Genomic DNA, 6,374 nt, shown 5'->3' with positions numbered 1-6,374 from the left:
ATAATAATTACTAAAAATCAAGACACATGTTAATAAAAAAATTATATGATTATGTATTTTTAATTAACTTTAATCGTGAAATTTTAAAACAATTTGATGATGTGATGATTCTTTATTTTTAAGTACCAATGATATCAAATAATAGCTCGATTCGAATCTAATATCAAATATCATACAAACAATTCAATATCGACATATAATATGATATCAAAAAATATAAATAAAAAGTGTTATCGTGTGTATGTATATGATATATATACACACACACATATTATAAGAGAAATATATATTCACACACACGTTCCAATTTATATTCTTTTTTGTTTCCAATTTATATTATTCTCCTTCTTTGTTTCCAATTTAGAATATATACACACACATACATTGATATATTATATATTGAAAATATATTCTAAATTGCCAACACCAATATGTATAGAAACAAAGAAAGAGAAATAAGAAAAAAAAATTGATTTCCATTGTGATCCGTATAGAAACGAAGAAGAAGTAAGGAAACAAAGAAATAAGAAAATGAAATGTGGAGTCTTCTCAATTGAATAAGAGATATAGGGAAAGAAAGAAATAAGGAAATGGATAAATATATCGCTAAATTTTAGAATTTGTTCAATTTTAATTGTAACGTATCATGTGGCAGCACATGTAATGAGTATGTTTTTAACTAAATTTAAACTTCTATACATAAAACAGATACATTTAATCAAAAGAAGACAAATTATGTAATCGGAGGGCTGAGATCAAATCCGAAGTTTCATTTTTTAATCGTAGCTGTTGACGGCTTGGACACCCAACTCAACTCCAAGAAAAAAGAACTGTAAGATGACATAAGGGTTGTGAAAACTGATATAGGGACGGAAACAAAAACTGGTAGAAGTGTTTTGACAAATACAATTTATTTTATCAGGGCTAGCTAATTTCTAAATTGCAGTCAAAGATTTTACAAAATATCCTTTCTTGTTTATTTCAGGATTGATTTTGTTCGTATGAGGTTTATATATTTTTTTTATTGATTGTTGGTACAATGTCAAGGGCTTTAAGGCAGAAGTGATGACATCAATTTCAAGTTGATTGATCTCATACGCAAGCAAAGCTGAGCAAATAATATGAGAACAGAATAATGAAATGAGCAAGGGATGTATTGGACTTCATCTTAGCTGTGTTCTTGATGGATCTTTTTTTATATAAAATTCTAATGTATCTATATGTATAACAATTAGGTTTAGTTTTGTAGGTTTGGGTAGGTTGTAATTTAGAGCTTATGGTTGTTTGGATATGTTTCATTTAAGGAGATATTTATTCATGGTGGATTTAGAATTTTATCAAGTTTATGCTATTAAATGTTGCAAAATATTTGTCAATTGGTGAGGGATACTTTTTATTAGGGTAATTTGGGGATTTTTCTTTATAATATGTAATTCAGTAATAAACTTTGTAATGTAATAAAGAGTGTGGATTTGATTAGTGTTATTTTATTTTTTTATCTTTTGATTACTTCACTTCTCAATTTGTGTATATCCTGCTTATCATGATTCAAATTGTTTTTGTAATAATATGTATTGTTTGTGCAGCTGTGTGTGCATGGAAAATTACATATCAGATAATTTGTTATTTCTATAAATTGAATAGAAACACACACAATTGAACTTGCAAATTGTCTTCTCAAAATATTAGTTTACCAACCATGAACATTATTGATTGATATACAATGATACAATAAAGTTTGAATTTGAATATAAATAAATAGAAATAAAATATATTGGTACAGTTGTACCAACCGCAATTTGGTACAACCAACATCAATTACATTTAGGTGTGCATGATAAAAATATATTTACAATCCACAATATTTACGTTCTAATCCTAAATCATATAGAGTGTTGTCCAATTCTTGTTGTAAAAATATTCATTCCCAGACCCCAGTTTCCCACTCTGCAATCCTTCCTTAAAATATTCATTCCCAGTTTCCCACTCTCGCTAAATAAAAAATAAACATCGACTACTGTGCAACGTCTTCTCCACACCACTTCTCCTCAGATCTCAACCCTCTCTGGTGCTCTTTACTCTGCACACATTTCTCACATTCACCACTCAGATCTAAGGTTCTTTCCTAATAGCCTCTTCAAAGAAATCTACAGAGCAAAATGGCAGTGAATTTGATAACCTCTCTACTCTCTCTAGCCACCAATATGCTCCCCTCAATTAAAGCCTCTGTGCAGGCTCCTTCTTCCTCTTCCTCAAATTCTAATAACTCCGAAAGGGGGCGTGCTCGAGCTTTTGAGGAGGATCTGGAGAGGTTGATGCGAACTCTGGAGCGGATCAAGACTACACTGTACGATGCTGAGGAGAGGGAGATCAGAGACCGTTCTGTAAAGCTATGGCTTAAGGAGCTGAAGAAGGTCGCTTATGATGCCGAGGATGTGCTCAGCGAGTACCGATATGAGGTCACCCGTGTCCAACTAGAGGCAAGAAAGGCTTCTGAAGTCTCAAGTTCTCACAAGAGTAAGAAGATGGAGGTTAGTACCTCGTGCACATAGATATTAAAAATTATCTTACTTGTGCAAATGTTATTTTTCTTCTTGTGTGGTACTAAAACTTAATAGAGGATGCTTGAATTTTTTATTTATTTTTTAGCTAGATTGGTATTCACCGGAATGTATGGTCCCGAATTTTTTAATAATATCCAAATTTAATATTAAATTTCAAAAAATAACCGGATCAGTAACGTTTTTCGAAATCTACCATTTCCGGAAAAAAAAATTCCCCGAAACAGCCTCTGTTTCCGGAAAAAAAAATTTCCGGAAACGGTAGCTATTTCCGGAAATAGGATTTTTTTTTTTTTTTTTAGGAAATTTTTTTATAGGATTTTTTTTTTCAGTTTTTATTTATAATTTATTTATTTTTTGTATTTAAGTATTACAAATATTTAATATAGTTTTTAAAAAAATCAAGCTTCTAAATAGCTAGCTATAGCGGTTTTGGACCCAGAAAGCTAAGCTACGGGCTAAAACTGCGCTAGTCAAGCTACGACCGCTATAGCGGTAATAGCGGTCCGCTATAGCGCGTAGCGCGTAGCGGCAATAGCGGTCCGCTATGCTACATGGGTTATGATTTTGCCATTTTTTTTCTGAAAACATGATTTTGCAATTTTAATGGGCCTTAATATCTAGATTGGTTTTTTTTTTTTTACTTTATTAAGCTATATCAATACAATGGAACATGTGCGGGCTATACCGCTATATCAATTAAATTTTGTATCATGCATTAATATATGGTAGTGGTATATTTTGAATATAAAATATATCAATAGTTTTTGAATTAGGGATATTTTGAATGACAATTTGAACTTTGTATTGGTTTAATATGAATAATATTAGAACTTCTTAATTAATTTGATATTTTTTTTCTTGATGAGACATTTTTACTAGGCAAAGCCTTCTATGGACATAAGGACCTATTTGTAAAATGAACATATTTTTATTTTTAAAGTTCAAACAGTCGATCCGAACCGTTCGTCTTGTTCTCCATATTAATATGTGCTTGGAGACCAAATTTTACATTTTTCTGATTTTTTTACTATTTATTAAGATGGGTACAAAATTCAATTGTCTGAATTTGATATTTTTTATACCCATCTTAATAAATAGTAAATAAATTCAGAAAAATGTAAAATTTGGTCTCCAAAGATATATTAATATGGAGAACAAGATGAACGGTTCGGATCGGCTGTTTGAACTTTGAAAATAAAAATATATTCATTTTACAAATAGGCCCTTATGGCCATAGAAGCATCACTCTTTTTACTATTAGTAGAAATATAAAATATAATTTTTGAAATAAAAAAACGCTATTTATAATAGCTTTCGCTATAGCTCCGCTATTCGCTAAAGCTTTTTTTTTTGTCTCCCCGCTATACCGCTATAAACGCTATTTAGAAGCTTGAAAAAAATAGATGGAATACTATATAATTTAATTTATTCGAAGGACTGCTACAAATAATCCGGATCAACATTTTTCATGCCGGATTTTTTATACCTCATATTTATATGCATATGTATATGTATATATAATATAATATATGTATATATATGTATATATAATATTTTTATACCTCATATTTTTTATACGAGGCACTAAACGAGGGTTCCAATACCTCATATTTTTTATACCTCATATTTTATATCTTCATTTTCATATATATATATATATATATATATATATAGGGTCTATCTAAATTGCTGCTGGCAGCATTTCGGCAGAGGTGCTGCCGGGGCTATATTTAGCCGTGTGATGTCCAAACAACAAATCCAAACCGTTAGATGTTTAATCTATATTATAATCTACTTGGAGACCAAATTTTACATTTTTTGGAATTTTTTTACTATATATTAAGCTGGTTTGAAAACCGCTGATTTCAGTAAATTTCTGCAGCATTGAAATCAGCGGTTTTCAAACCAGCTTAATATATAGTAAAAAAATTCCAAAAAATGTAAAATTTGGTCTCCAAGTAGATTATAATATAGATTAAACATCTAACGGTTTAGATTTGTCATTTGAACATCAAAATATAGAAAAAACAGTGGCAGCACCGCCGGCAGAAATGCTGCCGGCAGCAAATTAGCCACAGCCTATATATATATATATATATATATATATATATATATATATATATATATATATATATATATTATATTATATATACATATATGAGGAGGGATCAAGTTACAACACTTGAAAGTTACAACAAAGTTACAACATCATTTTTTTTCATTTTCAAAGTTCAAATCGTCGATCTAAACCGTTAGATATTCAATCTATATTAAAATGTGCTTGCAGACCAAATTTTACATTTTTTGAAATTTTTTTGCTATTTATTAAGATGGGTACAAAACTGCTGTTTTTTAATGGTGCAGAATTTTAATAAAAATAGCGATTTTGTACTCATCTTAATAAATAGCAAAAAAATTTCAAAAAATGTAAAATTTGGTCTGCAAGCACATTTTAATATAGATTGAATATCTAACGGTTTGGATCGATGATTTGGACTTTGAAAATGAAAAAAAATGTTGTTGTAACTTTGTTGTAACTTTCAAGTGTTGTAACTTGATCCCTCCTCTACATATATATACATATATTATATTGAGGTGGGCTACGGTGAGTTGCGAAGTAAAGCGACTATTTTACTTCACGCTCATATTTTGTGATTTTAAAGTTCAAAACGTTGATCCGAACCGTTCATCTTGTTCTCCATATTGAAATGTGCTAGGAGACCAAATTTTACATTTTTGGGAATTTTTTTACTATTTATTAAGTAATTTTGAAAGTCGCTGATCTGATGGTCCAGAAAATTTTATTGTTTTTACTGTTCACAGTAAAAACAGCAATTTTAAAAAATGCTTAATAAATAGTAAAAAAATTTAAAAAAATGTAAAATTTGGTCTCCAAGCACATTTCAATATGGATTAAACATCTAACGGTTCGGATCGGTCGTTTGGACTTTCAAAATAAAAATACGGCGTGAAGTAGAAATGCATTTTACTTCGCAACTCACCGTAGCCCATCTCTATTATATTATATATACATATACATATATTATATTATATATACATATACATATGCATATATTATATTATATTATTTTTTTTTACGGCCGTAAAAAATCCGGCATGAAAAATGTTGATCCGGATTATTTGTAGCAGTCCTTCGAATAAATCAAATTATATAGTATTCCATCTATTTTTTAAAAAACTATATTAAATATTTATAATACTTAAATACAAAAAATAAATAAATTATAAATAAAAACTGAAAAAAAATTCCTATAAAAAAATTTCCTAAAAAAAAAAAAAAAAAAATCCTATTTCCGGATAAATTTTTTCCGGATTTAGCCTATTTCCGGAAAAAAAATTTCCGGAAAGGATAGATTTCGAAAAACGTTACTGATCCGGTTATTTTTTGAAATTTAATATTAAATTTGGATATTAATAAAAAATTCGGTGTATGATCACTTGTTATATTATCAGCTTTTCCAATCTAACATCAGAGTGATCACATAATATAATATAATATAGTTCCAATCTAATTATCATTTTTAAGTTAACAAATAATGAAATTTGGCATACTTTATAATATATACATTTCTTTTTGGACAGTACATTGAGTACATTGTTCAAATTCCGGATGACATGGTTGATCGGCTTAACAAAATAAGAAGTCGATTTGATGAAATTGCGAAGGATCGTGAAGCTCTCCAATTAAGGGAGAGTGATGGGGCGAGGCGTCCGAACAATAAACTTTTACGACCCCCAACGGGTCACATGGTAGATGAGGCAAGCATTTTTGGGAGAGATGCTGAAATA

This window comes from Carex rostrata, chromosome 32 (genome assembly GCF_964058835.1).
Source record: "Carex rostrata chromosome 32, lpCarRost1.2, whole genome shotgun sequence".
Lineage (NCBI taxonomy): Eukaryota > Viridiplantae > Streptophyta > Magnoliopsida > Poales > Cyperaceae > Carex > Carex rostrata.
The sequence above is the reverse complement of the archived record's forward strand: the minus strand, read 5'-3'. Positions refer to the sequence as shown.